The sequence below is a fragment of the Amia ocellicauda genome, chromosome 15, assembly GCF_036373705.1.
Source record: "Amia ocellicauda isolate fAmiCal2 chromosome 15, fAmiCal2.hap1, whole genome shotgun sequence".
NCBI lineage: Eukaryota > Metazoa > Chordata > Actinopteri > Amiiformes > Amiidae > Amia > Amia ocellicauda.
In genome coordinates, this window is record NC_089864.1 from 3,400,347 (window position 1) to 3,418,014 (window position 17,668).

General features: G+C 39.4%; 1 pseudogene; it reads left to right on the forward strand.

Annotated features, from left to right (window-relative positions):
• The window catches only part of LOC136772079 (meprin A subunit beta-like), a 33,200-nt pseudogene that overhangs the window by 13,357 nt on the left and 2,175 nt on the right, over nucleotides 1-17,668 (forward strand).

The window sequence follows — 17,668 nt, forward strand, 5'->3', positions numbered from 1 at the left end:
TTATCCCTGTACTTCTGTGATAATTTGAATTATTGTAACACAGAAATAATGATACTGTGTGGTTGAAAAGACTATTTGTGAAACTGTTTCACCTGACAACTGATCTCTCTGGATCAGCGTCAGCGCCAACGCAAATTTGAATGTTCACTATGATCATAATCATACTTATAGATAGATAGATAGATTTTAAACATTTTTTAAAGATTCATTTTAGTTTTTTTTTTCATTTTATATATATATAAAATATATATATTGGTGGTACATTTTCATGGCTATTTCATGGAAGAAACAAAATGCAGTGACAAACAATAAACTACCAACTATTACTACATCTAACTAAGTGTATCTGTTTTGTTTAATGATTGGATAATATTACATTGTATTGAGTTTATAGAAAACAAATAGAAAAATTGTTTTGAGGAGATACTACTTCAATGATCCAAATATCATCTATGCATCTACGGCATCAGTCTCCTGTTTTTTCTAGCAAAAGTGCTAACAAATTAATCCATAGCTAAGGTACTAGTGATGGACTTCTCATGGGCCAATATCACTAAATTACTCTTTCTTTGGTGTAACATACAGCAACAAAATAGGGTCAGAACCTGTGAGTTGAAAAGGAACTCTCACACGATGCTGAGGACACCCCAATGACAAGGTCCATTACATACAATTTATGTAGCTCTGGGAATGCATCTTTATAGCTTTGCAAGTGTTTGCACAAAGTCTGTTTCACCAGGAAATTGTTTTGTAAGCATAGGTTTGGCAACATGACTTTCATTTGCCAGACTTACACTATCTGCAGTGCCAGCAGGCAAATGTAGAGGGCTCAATAATGTGGCATCTAGAAATGCACTAGACGTTGGAACAAGGCAAAATACGGCTTTCATCAAGTCAACATTTTTTGTGGAAAATCTATTTTCCATTTCAACAATGGTACTGTCGAGAATGGAAATCAAGGATCTCTTCAGAGACTGACTGGGGAGTATTGTAAAATTATCACAGTCAGTGTGGCCCACTGTGGAATACACAACACTGTCATCTAGTGTATTCAGTGTTCTTCTTCTCTTGGAAGGGTTAAATCACCATAGTCTGAAACTCATCTCTGTGAATTGCCTTTAGGGACTCCAAGGATGCACTGACAACCTCACCAGCTTTACACATGTCCACTGTCTGAGACTGGAGAATAGCATTAGCTGGTTTCAGGACACCAATTACCCGGACTAGAAATTTCCCTGTTTCAAAACAATTGTGCCTTTTGATTTGGATTAAAAGGCCTGCTGCCTCAGTGCTCAGATCAGTGGTGGTAAAATCATCCTCTGCAATGTTTGAGAGGATGCTGAGAAGATAGTCTTCATTCTCAATAATGCACCTTGTCACATCATAATGGCTTGTCCATCGAATTTCCAATAATTCAATAAGGTATGACCAATAAGGACCATCATACTTCTCAGCCATGTAGTGGTGATGGAAAAAGTTGTATAGGGAACTGGCAAAGTCAAAAAACTTTAACTTCCTCTGGCAAGGAATTGCACACAAACCTAATCATTACAGACAAGTTTTCACTTGTCTCGTGTCCCATCACTTTTAAGGCAAAACACTGCTGAGTCAGCATCTGTGTATCTGCACTTAAAAAGCACCAATATCAGCTAGTGTTTCAATGATTTTGTTCTGAATGTCCTTAGAAGTATACTTTGCATGTTTTGGTATACCCTTTACTATATTAACCAGAAATGGATCCTTTTCTAAGGTGTAAAAGAGGCCTGCAGATGTATCATTGTTGGACGTTTCTGTGGTTCCACGCTGCCCTTGCTCGTTTACACAGAGAAATTTAACCACACCTCCAATGCTTTTCACATAATGTCTGTTTTTTTCCAACTGTGTTTTGCCCACTAGCATGCAGTTTATAGTTTCGCCAGATGCCTCCCGATATTTTAATTTGGACCAGGCTGCCATAGACTGCAGTGACGGTGGCTGGATCATGTTTCTGCACCCCTGTCGCTCCAGCGCTGCTTTGCAATGGGTATATCCACGCGAGGTCAAGATGACATCTCTCTTGTTTGCGCACCAAACTGACGACAGGGGAAACAGAAGCGCATGTGTCCTGCAAAATGCTGTATTCAAGCCATGGACTTGAACAGTACCATCCAGCATTAAATGACCGTGATTTGGACCCAAATGCTCGTTTGGGGGAGCTATTTAATATTGGCTGGGACGGCATTGTGAGTTTGGGGGGCTGAGGTGGAGGGATGGAGTTTGTGAAACGACGGTGGCCACATCAAGGTCAATGCTGCTGGAGCCACTACTCCTTATAGACACCAAAAATCTTTGCATTGTACGCAAATATTCCTGCTTGTTAATGTTATCGCTCGCGTCGTGTCTGTCAGACTCTGCTGCTCCACTACTGAATGCGAGTCGTGAGTGTGGCGTGCAGTTGCTTTCAGCCAATTAAAACATAGATAAATACTGCAATTTTCTGGTGTTATTTTTTGATTGGTTGGGGCAGCCCTCCCTCAAACTTCTCAATGCACAGCCCACCTTAGATTGCTTTTTACCAATGCACAAATCATAGAAAATAAAAGATTAATGCTGTCTTTGCCTAAATTCTGATTGGGTGGGCAAGGCTATGTCCACTCCTAACCATGCTTAGATCCGGCCCTGGTTCAGGGGATCCTCAGTCACTTGTCAAAACTTCAAACTTTTACAAACCGAGACCACTTAAAAGAAGGTAAGACATCAATAATGTGTTAATTGCAGAAACAAGATGCATAATATTCCTCACTCGTTGATACTTGAAAATAACGCCCTAATTGCATTGATTTCAAAGTGTGTTTTCGGTGCCTGGTGATTTGACAGCAGTGACTGCATTTAATACCCATAGCAAGATGCTTGATCCATGTATCTTCACAGGTAGAACAAAATAAACTGTAGTCTTTGTAAGCATTTAACGTACTTACAATTTACAGAGAAGATACATATGTAAGTTTAAAAAAAAAATTGGTTTCACATATCACTGATTAGCATAAAAACTGAAACCATCGCCTACATTAAAATGATGGTGAAAGTGATACACCTTTGACATTAATGCATTATTGATTTATCTGATTTTTGTCTGTGTGTAAAAATGTAAAGGGTATCAAAATGCAGTTTCACAAATGCATACACAACTACAAAATGCAAAGTATAAATATAAATTAAACTGCTGCAAATCTTAATTACAATTTTAATTGTTTTACAACACCCCCATTTTTCCAGTTTTTATTGAAATTTAAGCAGTTCAAGTCCAGTGAATAACCTGAAATGGTACAAAGGTCAGCGGTAAACTGACAGAGTTTAGGTTACCAGAAAACTTAAAAATAATGTACATTTCTGAATTATATACTGTGTTACTACACCCTCTTAAGCATTGTTTGGCAGTGTTGCTGCTCCTGTGCATAGATGTTACACTGTATTCCTACATTGTTTGAAAGCTTATTCTCTTGGCTACCATCGTGTCTCATTCTCAAACATCCGATTTACAGTTTCCATGTCGCCGCCGTCATTCAGAGCCCGGGGGGTAAACATACAGTCTGCTCTGGGGGGGGGGTCTTATCAGATTTCATTGCAAATAAACTTGTTAATCCAATATATATTAGACATCACAAGTCTCCCTGAAGTTCCGGGAGTCTCCCGCATTTTAATAGCAGCTCTCTGATGCCTAAAAATTATATAATGGCATTGAATGCTCTCTCTCTCTTGCTCTAAAAAAAAAACGATTTCCGAGATATTGTATATACTTTGCGGGGATCAGGGAGCCGCTATGAAAATTCGGGAGATTCACGGAACTTCCAGGAGACTTGAGATGTCTGATATATTATTTGATGTTCTATCAAACACAGAGAAGTTCAGTATTAGTACACTGTAAACAGAGTTTTCCATCTTGACATTTTGAGCTCTCTACGGGTGTGTGTTGCTTCTACCAAAACGTGGATGGTCTTGTTTTGATCAGTAGACTGTGGTTCCACTTAGCTTTCACCGTCCAGGATGTAGGACCTCACTTACTGTACTTGCCTGTGTAAATTGGAAATTGGAAATATTATATTTTGAATTGCTATGTTTTATGTAAATTGAATTTGTAATGATTGATGCCTTTAACGAACTGTATTTTTGCACTTTGTTTTGTACTTATGTTGTAAGTTGCCCTGGATAAGGGCGTCTGCCAAGAAATAATAATAATAATAATAATAATAATAATAATAATAATAATAATAATAATAATAATAATAATAATAATAATAATAATAATAATACAAAACACTTGGCAAACAGCACAACAGTGAAGAGTACACATTTGATTAAAGAGAAGGGCACAGATTTGGTGCCCTTTTAAGGGTACCAGACAGGTTTGTCAGCTTAAGGGGTAAAATTTTGTTAAACAAAACGATTCCATGATTAAAAGAAATCATGGAATATTTTTGTTTCTCAAAAGTTTACCCCTTTAATCTCAGATTGTTTATTTGTTCTATGCTTTAATTTCAGAGAACATTGAAACATTAAACTGCATAAATTACAATAAAAACTGGAAAGATTTAGGTGTTCTAAAACTTTTGATCGGTAGTGTATGTCACCCAAGGGACATTGATAATTAGCTTAATTTTACTGATTTGCTTTTTTGACTTTATACTTATTACACTTATTATACTTATTATTCCATTTCAAACATTCTCACGTGTTTTAATGATAGAGTGTAATTACTGACAGCTGCAGTAGCATTTTAAAAAGGGCTTGTTTAACTGAAACGAGAGGACAGGGATCAGAACTGAAAGAGTGAGTAGCAGAGCGCAGGAAAGGGAGAAATTAGATATTAGAGTTACTGGACTGTGAGTTTTAAAGACTGCATCTATACCTGGATACAAACCAACTCTACAGAAATTTCTCTAGCAGTGGATTGGAGTTTCTTCTGGACAGTGTTGTGGATTTTAACTTTTTTTGTATTGCCTTGGCTTCTAACTTTTGGACAGTTTTTAATCTTTGTTTTAAAACATGTTTTAGAGATTTTAGCCTATAGGAACTCTTTAAATAAAATAATTGTGCCCCCATGTTGGTCTCCGTTTTGTAGACTTATGCTGTGGACCACAGGTAAAAAAACATAATGTATCTGTATTGGAGGATTGAGTCCTAGTGCTCAATTAAAACTGTAGGTGGCATAGTTGTGTAATTTCAGTGGCACTGCCGCCCAAATAGAAACGTACCCCCTTCACGTGTGTGTGCGTGTGTGTGTGTATATATATATATATATATTACTATTATTTTGTATTTGTCGCAGATGTGCATGCGGGGAAGACGAGGAGCATTAATAACATCAATAAAGGTCAGTTAATTGTCTTTAAAGTGGGAGAGTTCCAGTGGGGACATAGCAGTTTGAATTCTTAGCATGTGATTTGAATTTCATTTTACTTTTCCCAAACAGGCTTAGATCTAATGGAAGGGGACATAATGCTCCACAAGGTGAGATGAGTGCTTTACATCACATCATTACTATTATCAATTTACAGTAACTTCTTTTGGCTACCTCCTCCCATATTGGGGACTTAACTGTATTCTGTCTGCACTTATTTGCTCATTTGTTCTATGATGTATGCTAATTGTATATTATATTTTGTTCTGATTGCTGCACTTTGAAATGCTTTGAAAATGTTGTTCATGAAAACTGTTGCCTGCTATGAATGAAATAATAATAGTGAGTTGTCCTTTAGTTCTGTTTCTTGAAAAAACAGATTAGATATGTATGATGAAGACATGGACTCAGTATCACAATCCTTGTTAGGAAGCAATTCATAGTGATTTGTTTTAACAATGAGTTTATATTCTTCGTTCTACTTTGTTCACCTTTGTCTTGCACAATGGTGGGGTCGTTACTGATTAAAAGTAATATATTAGTCGTTATTAGTTTCTTGAGAAAAAACTTGTTATATTACCAACTACATTCCTTCCTTTTGTCCTGAGAAACAATGTAACTAATCTCCATAGTCTGTGTCACAATGCCAGTCTCACACTTCCACAGCCCCATTCTAAGCACTTCCACAATTCCCCCCGAGAAGTCCCATCGCCCAATCACCATTCAATCATCACCGCAATCACTCTGATCACTTACCACACACCTGCTGTCCAACATCTGTTCCTCTACCTTCTTATTTAAATCCCTCTCTGACTCACGTTCAATGCAGAGTTTTGTATAACTTAGCTACATCTCTGAGCACTCTCCTTTTGTCTTCATTCACAACAATTTCAACACCCTCTGGCTTTTCCTTCTGACCTCAACCTTGGACTTCCTTCGACACTCCCCATTTGCCTGATCTTCTGAACCTTTGCTTGTGACCTCAACTAGGCCTTTTGCCCTGCCTTCATCTGCCCTGCTTTACCGGTATCTGACCAAAGCCTGTTCTGACCTCCTCAACCACCCTTCTGCACTTGGGTCTGCCGTTCCTATGGATCATGACAGTCTGGTAATGTTTTTTAAATGAATGCCAAACAAATAAACAGAAATTTAAGGCCGTTGGTTAACTTGGGGCAGAAGCATTAGCTGCATATCTGCGACTGGATATCGCGCTCCTAAACTTTCTTGGTATTAAATCAAAATTAAACATGATTTGCACTGCAAAATTACCTTCTCGCAGCTCTTTTCTTGCACAACATGAGGGAATACAACTTTCTCACAGCCGCTACTAGAAAACTACATAACTGTACTCCATCACGTTTTCATTTCTAGTTAAATTCTTCAATTTGTATTATGTAAATGCCATGATATACAGTTTTGTAGTTGTGAAAGTTGTGCTGTATTCCAAATTTCCAACCAATTTTCACTGTATTAAATCAATAAAATATCTGCGAGAAAACAACCTGAAAATGCTCTCGCAGCTCCTCTAGTTTGAGTATGGCACAGTTTAAAGAAAGCCCGATGGGCACAGGTTTGCGCAGGCGCTGCTCCGTAGGTTTAGTCACAGCCTCCACAGCTCTCTGTGTTAATTGGAAATACTGCGTATTGCTACAGTAACCGCAATACAGGTGTACAGTGCGCCTAACAAATTAGATGTTGCACCCAACATCCATACAAACGAAATGTTGCCTATTGTTTTTGCAGAGAGAAAATATGTTGATATTGAATGTCATTTCATATTATGTTTTGTTCAACAATGTGTCGGGGTTCATTTTGTTTTTTTACGTATTTGTTCATTACTTATTTGTTTGATTCACTCGTTCGTTTATTCTGCCCTTGCATTTGTTCGTTGTTAGGAAAACTCATGTCTTAAAAATGGTTTCCTTCTGAACAGATCCTATACTGCCTACTATCGAGAAAGTTTAAAACATCACCCGTACTCACTACAACGTGATGTATATTCAGCCTATATACTATATAAGGGGGATGTTTCCATGCATGATACATTTGGCATTAGTTTAAAAATGTCCACGTAACAGAAAAGGGCTGAGAAAATGCACTCACCATTGAGCAAACAGCTTCGACGGGGTAAATCCAACAGAAGGGCAAATGTAATGCCGGCCAGTATCCATTTATATTAGGTTTACATACATATTCTTGTTAAAATGTATCAGCATAACAGCAGTTCTCGAGTATACTTTCTTACAGTGTTGCGGCTTATTTTTTAGTTGCTAGTTTTTTCTATTGATAAATGTCAGTTTGTTTTTAATCTGCACCGCTATACATACCCTGCTAACACACAATGTTGCCACAACGTTGCAGCAACTAATTTATGTTGTCACAATGCTGTGGCAACGTTGTGTTAGCTGGTAAGTGGACGCTGAATAAAATATGTACATTGATCTGTTGATAGATAATGGCTAGATAAGGGCATCTGCCAATAATAATAATAATAATAATGACACAGCTGTCATCAATGGTGGCTTCGGTTTTTGTTAATATTTAAGTTATTTTTTGCTTCTACTCATTTTTGTAACCGCTACGAAGTACAGACATGTAGTTTTGTATCAGTGAGGAGATGAATGCTGTCGGTTTACAGCATGGAGCGCCAGGTTTCTGTGTTTATATGCCTTCATGTGCCGTCGCCGGCTCTCACAGGACCATTTGCGATTCCGCTCTCCGGTTTCTCTTCAGTTTCAAACACTGTGAATGGCTCGCGCTGCCGGGCCACAAAACACGTCTCCTCCTGGTCACGTGTCCTCATGTTTTACATTCAGCGAGGCGCTGAATTCCATCTTGCGACTCTTCCGCAACTTTTTCGCATTCGCACCTTTTGAACATTTTTTATTTAATCCTGCCTTTAGTTTGTGTCAGTAGTTTGAATGAGGCTGGGCACTATTATCTTACTTCCACTCAAGTTAATCAGCAACTTCATGAAGGCTAAGAGTAATCTGCCAGTAGTCTGCTCTAAACTGTGTTCAAATTAAACTGTAAATACAAATAAAGTGGTAGCACAATAGGAAGCATTGTGCATTTGACAACATCTCCTGAATGGAATTCACTACTACGGAGGCTATTAAGGTACAAAATAAATCAACACTGGAAAATCAAACTAAATATTGCAACTTGCAAGCTTCATTATAGTCCAGTCTGTCTCTAGGAAAGTTAATGTTTCCCTCTTCAGTTTCATAACACTTTACTGCTACTTGCTACTGATTTAAACACCACGTAATTTAGATGAAGAACGCATACTGTAGTGTGAATACTTGTTATTACACGTGTAATAGCATGCTAATAACACTTTAAGACATGTACAGTTACTATACTATAAGTCAAGGTAGCTCACTCCTCCTCTAACCCTCTTTGAGTGTCTGAGAATCTAAGAAACTGTGAAATGAGCTGCTGGGTCTCTTACCTAAGCTTTTAGTTCAGAAAGGTGTCTGTGGCTTTCTAACTCAGAGTATGAAATACTCAGCTACTGAGCTACATGTGTCCAAACTACTTTGCAGTGCAAGATTTGTTTGTGAAACATAAACATCTCCCACATTTCTTTTCAGAGATTAATGCCAAAGCACTCACTGTAAAAGCCATTGAGCAATTTCGGCTAAAGATTGGCATTGACTTTAAGCCCTGGGAGGGAGAGACAAACTACATTTCACTTTTCCAGGGCAGGGGGTAAGATTACATCTCATACAGCTTTCATTACATAGTGTACAGAATCAATAATTGCATGTGAGAATTAACACATTTTTAATTAGCCCAAATTGCCCCCTTTTTGTATATTTATTATAGTACCAGCAGAAACTGATTGGTAGTCATGGAAATTAGGAGTTGTGGGCAAATGAGGCAGTTGACTGCTGGAGGGGGGGTGTACAGGGTGAATGGAGCCATCAACTGGGGTGTGTTGGGGAGGGGTGAGGGTTGCAGGTAAATAGCGATATCAACGTACAAAGTATGTTCCCTACACAAACTGGGAAGGAACACCCTGATATCAAGAAAACTTATGTTCTGGTGCTACGCCTTTGTGCCTTTCTAGCATCTTTGAAATATGAATTACTTATTAATGCTGCACATGCATACCTGCACACCAATTACACTACTGTTAATAAGTTTTAGAACTCCACCATTTTTCCAGTTTTTATTGAAATTTATTGAAGTTCAAGTCCAGTGAATAACCTGAAATGTTATTAAGGTAAGCATTAAACTGCAAGAGGGTGAATAAAGTTTAGGTTACCAAAAACTGAAAAATAATGTGCATCTCAGAGTTATATACTGTGTCACTACACCCTCTAAAGCATAATTTGGCAGTGTTACACGCAGCTCCTGTGCATAGACATTACACTGTGTTCCTAAAATGCGCACATCTTGAAAGCTTATTCTCTTGGCTACCAACGCGATTTATTCTCAAACACATCCGATTTACAGTTACTGTGTCGCCCACCGTCATTCAGAGCCTGGGGGGTAAAAGCACAGTCTGCTCCGGGGGGGTCACAGATCACTCCGTTTCGATTGGATTTCTTTGCAAATAGGCTTGTTTTGTTCAGAACAACCTAACCATTAATTCAGATCCAATTATGTAAAATCTTTGTGTATCTTGTGCATCTTGACATTTTGAGCTCTCTACGGGTGTGTGTTGTTTCTACCAAAACGTGGATGGACTTGTTTTGATCAGTGGACTGTCTGGTCCCAGAATGTCATAACTGTCAATATTTTCTGAGATTTTGTATTCCTACTCAGACCAAGTATCCCCCCACCCCCCTGTGTCAGAATGCGGAGGGGGCCATAAATGTGGGGGGGGGGGTGATACTTGGTCTGAGTAGGAATCTGGATTAGTTGTTAGGTTGTTCTCCAGATTGTTTTTGTTCTATGCTTTAATTTCAAAGTACATTGAGACCTTAAACTGCGTACATTAAATAAAAACTGGAAACATGACCGGTAGTGTATGTGAACTCATTAAAGGTCTAAAGCAGGAATAGTTAAATTAACCAGAATACTGTAATATCGTATCCTAGCTGTACCACCTTAGGGCAAGTCATGCTTAAGCCTCTACTGTCATGACTTTTTACCAGCAAGTAAACCCAACAAATGAGTCCTTTACGCTGTACTGACTGGGAGCTTCACTGTTCTGTTCTTCTGCAGATGTTGGTCTTACACTGGGAACCAGCAGATGGGAAAACAAAATCTTTCCATTGGTCAGGGCTGCGATGATATTAACACCATAGAGCACGAGTTAATTCACGCTCTGTGTTTCTGGCACTAACATGTCAGAGCAGACCGCAACGACTATGTCACCATCATGTGGGATCAGATTATGCCAGGTACTGTTGAATAAAATAAGATCGGTAAACCACTTCGGCTTACTGTATAAAGGTAGCTTTTGTAAAGAAGGGGTGTGGGTGTAGTCACTGTCGGGTGTTCAACAAGAGTCCTGGTGTGATTTAGGGTTGGTTTAGAATTGGATTATGCAGGATGGCCCACACTACCACCTCTAACTCCTGACCTTTCTGTCCATCTTCTCCAGGTCAAGAGCACAATTTTGATAAGCCAAACAAAAGTGACACCCTGAATGTGTCATATGACTACAACTCCGTGATGCACTATGACAAGAACTCCTTCAGAAAGGGAAACTTGCCAACCATGATCGCCAAGGACCCAAAGTTCACTAACATCATGGGCCGGCACTTGGACCTCAGCGAGCAGGACATTCTGAAACTCAGCAAGCTCTACAGAAGCAGTAGGTGGACCCTGTTTAAAGCAGGGCAGGAAATGCATGGACTGATATGGCACAGTGTATGCTGTATAGAGCAATATACAAGAAATCATTCTGTACTAAGAAAAAAGTTTGTATCAGGAATGAAAATAAACATTTCCTGCTACTGATCTAATCAAATATTACAATGTTATCTAGGACAAGAAAGGTACAGAAGGTCATTGTTTGTCACAAGATTTTATTAACCAAGCAATGTTTGATTTTCCTGTCTTTATCTCCAATGCATTGCGTTTCTGTCTTTCTAGATTCCTCACTCACCTTTCTGGACCAGTGCAGTTTTGAGTAGGACAGTATCTGTGACATGATTCAAGGTGCAGGGGACAATGCGGACTGGCAGCTTGTGACACAAGCCCCTGGAGAACCTCTGTCTGATCACACCTACCTGGGATCAAACCGTATGTGTATTTCTGTTCTGTAGTAGAGATCTGTAGTGAATCAAGGAGAGAAAGAAACTGGGAATCCAGTCCAATCCACTGCCAGTCATTGACAGACTTCTGGATAAAATATGTTCAAGCCATTAGGCAAGACTTCTTCTTACTCTTTCCCCATTGTTTTTATCATCTTGTTATTCTATTAGCCTGTTTCTAATGTGTCTTCACCAAAACATCCACTCCAATTTAGCACATTATGCAGTTTGTTCAAAGGTCCAGTAACCTGGACCTCCCATCTAAAGTGACTGTATCTCTCCAAGACCAAGGTTGCAAATCTCTGGTGTAATACTGTGAACTGCTCTAGACATTAAATATCTGCCCTGTCTATAGGGTCTGGGCACTTCATGCACTTCATGCACTTCATGCACTTCAGCACAGCCACAGGCAGTGCCGGAGACAAGGCCTACCTGGAAAGCAAAACTTTTCATCCCAAGAGAAGCTTCCAATGCCTGCAGTTCTTCTCCTACCACAGCGGGAGTGCGAACAACCAGCTGAACGTCTGGATCAGAGAGTATGACTCGGCTCAGGCTAACGGGACTTTGAGGCTCATGGTGAGGGTCACAGGTAAGAGTTTAACAGGTAATGCTTATAAGTACATACACCTTATCAGACATTAGTTAAGATGAACAAACCAGTAACAAATGCATCAACAAGTCATGAAAAGTATTTGTCTGAATATTCAGAGGTAGTAACTAATGTGATCAAATGACTTGTTAACATGAATAAACATGACTCATTTCAAGGACGACATATTTAGATGTTTTTTAATCCTAAGCATTGTCAAAATAGTCATCAGGTTTTCCACGACAAATGTAATGATCTTATAAAATAACATTAAATACCTTTGCTAGCATAAAGGGAAATATTGATATATTTTCTAAACATGATCAGTGCTTATTCATGTTAACTAATTCATCAGCAAATGGTTTATTAGATGTTTTCTGGGACCTTTGTGCATCATGGTTAATGAGATGATTATTAATTTATGGGGCAATGACTTAGTTCAAATATTTAACAGGAATTATTATATTCTCACAGCAAGTTAGTAGTAAGTGTTGAGATGAATGGCTTTAACAGGAAAACAGGGCTTTAACGGATGTATGACTTATTTGCTGAATTCCATGCTGCCATCTTCCTTTGCAAAACAGTTTGAGAAGGGTGGGTACCATGCGGGTCATTTGTGTGTGTGCATGGTGTGCTTTACATGAATGATTTATGCCTTATTAATGACTTAAGACTTTTTATCACACATTATGTAAGCTAATTAGTCAATTAGTTAACCCTTTTGGAAGTGCCTAATGTAGTGGAATCTGTTCATGAAACAAGGTCCAAGTCTAAAACAATGGTCTACAAATGTAGAAAAGCAAACCTCGAAGGTATGAGACAGCACTTAGAAGAGGTAGACTGGAGCACATTGGATACAGAGTCAGTTGAAAATGGATGGGTATATTTTAAGAATATACTACCAAAAAACACTGTCCAAAATGGTTTAATAGAGGTATGCAAAAAAATATCAAGAGAAAGAAAATGTTGTATAGCGCATACAAAAGGGATGGTGATTAAACAAAATACATAGAATATGTTGAGCTGCAAAGAGATCTTAAGAAAGGGATCAGGAAAGCAAAGAGGGAAATAGAAAGAAACATAGCTCTTGCAGCTAAAACTAATGCAAAGAGCTTTTTTCAATATTACAACAGCAAGCGGTCAATAAAGGAAGAAGTGAAACAGATAAAGGGCAAAAATGGAAGTATCTTGGAAAACAAACAAGATGTGGCAAATGTTCTAAATGAGTATTTCACAGAGGTTTCTACAAAAGAAAAAACAGATGACATGCCACAGGTTGACAATCAGTCCAGTCAAACAATAAGAGAGATCAGGATAAATGAGGAGGAGGTACTAAAGGGACTAGCAGAATTAAAAAACAACAAGTGACCTGGGCCAGATGGGATATTTCCAACAGTACTTAAAGAAATGAGGGAAATTATTTATAGGCCGCTAACTCAAATATTCCAAATGACACTTAGAACAGGGGATGTACCAACTGACTGGAAGACGGCAAATGTCAAACCAATCCACAAGAAAGGGGACAAAACTGAGCCACGAAATTACAGACCAATCAGTCTCACCTGCATCACCTGTAAAATGTTGGAAAAAATGATTAGACAGAATTTTTTGAACATGCAACTGCAGCTGTAGATCACGTGAAAGCATATGATATGATATACTTAGATTTTCAAAAAGCTTTTGATAAGGTTCCACACCAAAGACTGATCCTCAAATTGGAAGCTGTAGGCATTCAGGGTAATGTAAGTAGATGGATTATGAACTGGTTGATGTCTAGGAAACAGAGGGTGTCGATTAGAGGAGTCGCTTCTAACTGGAGTGAGGTTGTTAGTGGAGTTCCACAGGGATCAGTACTAGGGCCTTTGCTTTTTCTAATCTATATTAATGATCTGGACTCTGGGATAGTTAGCAAACTTGTCAAATTTGCAGATGATACTAAAATAGGTGGCTCAGCAGATACAATCTTGGCAGCACAGGCTATTCAGAGGGACTTAGATAACATTCAGTTGTGGGCCGACACCTGGCAAATGAAATTCAATGTGGACAAGTGCAAGGTATTACATGCACGTAACAAAAATGTCCACTATAATTACACTATGGGAGGTACAGATCTAGATGAAGTAATGCATGAGAAAGACCTAGGAGTCTATGTGGACTCCTCACTTTCTCCATCCAAACAATATGGGGAAGCAATAAAAAAGGCAAACAGAATGCTAGGGTATATTGTCAAAAGTGTAGAATTTAAAACAAGGGCAGTGATGTTCAGACTGTACAATGCACTAGTTAGACCTCATCTGGATACTGTGTGCAGTTCTGGGCTCCACACTTCAAGAAGGATATTGCTGCTTTAGAGGCAGTTCAGAGGAGAGCAACCAGACTTATTCCAGGTCTGAAGGGAAAGTCCTACTCGGAGAGACTGAGGGAACTGAACCTTTTCACCCTGGAACAGAGGAGACTACGTGGGGACTTGAGCCAAGTCTTCAAAATCATGAAAGGCATCGACCACATCAAACCAGAGGAGCTGAAATGTTGGGAACATTTAAAAATAGACAGGATAGGATCCTTGGATCACTTAGATATTAATGAACACGAGCACGATGGGTCGAATGGCCTCCTCTTGTTTGTAAACTTTCTTATGTTCTTATGACTTACCAAGGCATTACTAGTGCTCCTTATGCATTAGTTAACATCAATAGGGTCTTGTTAACACATTTTTGTGTACCTGTGGTAAAGTGGAAACTGTCAAATGCACATCAATGTTTTGCAAATGCTTATTAGGAAGTGTTTTTAATGTTTTAATTTATATTTAATTCATGTAACTATATTGGTATAAATAACGCAACCTAGTGTCAAAGAAACAAGGCTTCACATCAGATCTGGGTTCGAAGCAGTCAAGACACTTAATTCAGCATGCTGGAGAGAAAGACAAATTCTCTGCGGCAGAGGCAGGTAGTTTTTATAGGAACTTGCACAAGTGTGGCTAAGAAAAATATCTCCTTATATGGATCGTATAGTGGTTACTTAATTGGAAAAACACAAAGTTAGTCAACATGGTTGAAGGGTCAAAAGAAGTTTATCAATTAACAGGAACTGAAGCAAGTGTGCAGTTTAGCATTTTATGAGCTTGCACATCAGGCATAATCATAAGATGATTGCACATACACAATGTTCTTTCCTTTCTTCCTCTTTCAACCTGACATTAGTCTGAGCCCTTCATATAATTTTCTCCACACTAGCCTCACGAGAGGAACGTCAACAGGCTAATGCTTAAGCACTGAACTGTTTTCTGCTGGAGACCCTCTTCCTACCACAGAAAAGGAATAAATGTGCCAATAGAAACCTAGTTAAACCTACCTAACACAATAATAATAATGCTATTCATTCAATAATTTAGCAATCAGGGTAATTATTTCCTTATGTATTTTTTTAATAATCATATTCAAATGTAATATTATGCCATGCAGTACCATCAGCAAATATGATTATTATTTGAATGAGATTAGGTTTCACAGACCGCAGGACACAGGAACAGGGGGACCCAGTTGCAGTGCGTGGTGAGGGTGTTCAGGCGTGGGTTAGATACGGGCAGAACAGGGCAATCAAGGTAAGGCAAAGATGTGGTCATGGTCACAGGCAAGCGTCAGGCGATCAGGGAAACAGGTGAAGTCCAAAGTTGTGGTCGGGGGGGAAAAGCCAGCGGTCAATGATTCAAAGGTTATACAAGGCGCGCGCACACACAGACTGCTTGGAATTGTAGTTAACACTGACGAACATTGCAGTGAGTGAGGGGTTTATATGTGGAGCAGAGGGAAACAAGGAAACACGTTGGGAGGTGCAGGGTGAATGGAAGCAGAGGGTGAATGAACAAGTGCACAAGGTGTTCAGGAATGTTGATTGAATAAAGGGAGCTGGGAGAAGTGACTGCTAAGGAAGGGCGATGGCGACCTCTAGTGGGGTGTTGTGAACTGTTACATTAGGTATGTAGGTACATAGTCTAATATTAGTGCATAAACACACAATACAGTTCTGGGGGAAAAAAAGAGACCACTTAAAATTGATTTCTGAACTTGGAGTTGTCTCTTAATTTTTTCCAGAGCTGTATATATATATATATATATATATATATATATATAGAGAGAGAGAGAGAGAGAGAGAGAGAGAGAGAGAGAGAGAGAGAGAGAGAGAGAGAGGCAAGGCTGGGGTCAGGGCGGGTCTTTCAGTCTTTCTACAAAACCTCTCCTCCAAGACTCCAAACCCCAGAAGCCAGCAGGGCTCCTGACTGTGTGCATGCTTGGCGGTGGCGGGCTAGCAAGGTGCACAGGAGAGAGAGAAGAGAGAAGAGAGAAGAGTTGACGGATTCACTGGCTTACGACCCTTTTTCTGGACCTGGACCATTCTCTCTCATAAACCCCGGACTGTCTGACAACCCCCCACCGATAACGAACTTTGATTAGGAACCTGCCTTGCCCCTGTCGTACTTCTGTCTGCCCGGTGTTCGGCTCTGCCGACCCGGGCATCTACTGTTATTATTGTTAGTATTTTTTGGTTTGTAGTTAGGGACCATTTATGTTTAGTTAGTGCTCAAACAGAGCTAGGTTTTGTTTTGTTAGTTTGCCATTGAGGGGAGCAAATGAAACAACAGCGAGCCTGTTTTGTACCCTCTGCCTGCCTCCCTACTGTGTGTTTCAAGACCAGACCCCGCCGACATACAGCCCTTTCTTGTGACGGGACCCACAACCCGTTACAATATATACACACACACACTGGGGTTAAATTGGAATTTTGGAGCTGGGGAAGCCCTATCTGTGCGGGGGCGAGTCAGGGGAGGGAATTTGGGACACAGGTGATACATTTCTATCTAAAAGCACTAGATAGAGGTTTATGATTCAAAAAAGGTGAGTGAAATAAAATGTTGGGAGGTCCAGGGATATTGTTACTTTGGATATTTTTTTCAGGACATTAACCCCTAAATGCAGGGGTTTGGTACACTTTGAGACCTACATTAAGAAAAATGTACTTATGTTCCAGGGCCTTTAGAGGGTCCTTGGGATTGGCTAGATATTTATAAAGTCACGGTCTGTGATTGGGTAAAGCAATGTATTGCGTATAGACCATAGTAATGACCTTTCTATTGGACAATACCATCCACATGTTCTTGCAGTTGGGCAATGGATTGCAGACCCCAGGAAAGACGCAATGTAAACAAATCACATCAGATCAGTGTCCTCATTGAATCAGTTCTTTTGATTTACCCTGTGAACGAGCAGTGCGTGTGTATTACAGTTTGTTTACTATGTACGTAACCAATAAATAATACAATAAATCACTATGGGTCAATTGCAACAAACTGAAAGCTGCATGCTAACTGGAGATGATCCCGTGGTTAGTGCGCACCTCCGTATTAAACTAGTTTGCAAGATTAATACCCATTGCAATGAACTCGGCGGCTGAAGTTCATCCCCAGCTGCGAACTAAACAAGGTCTCCA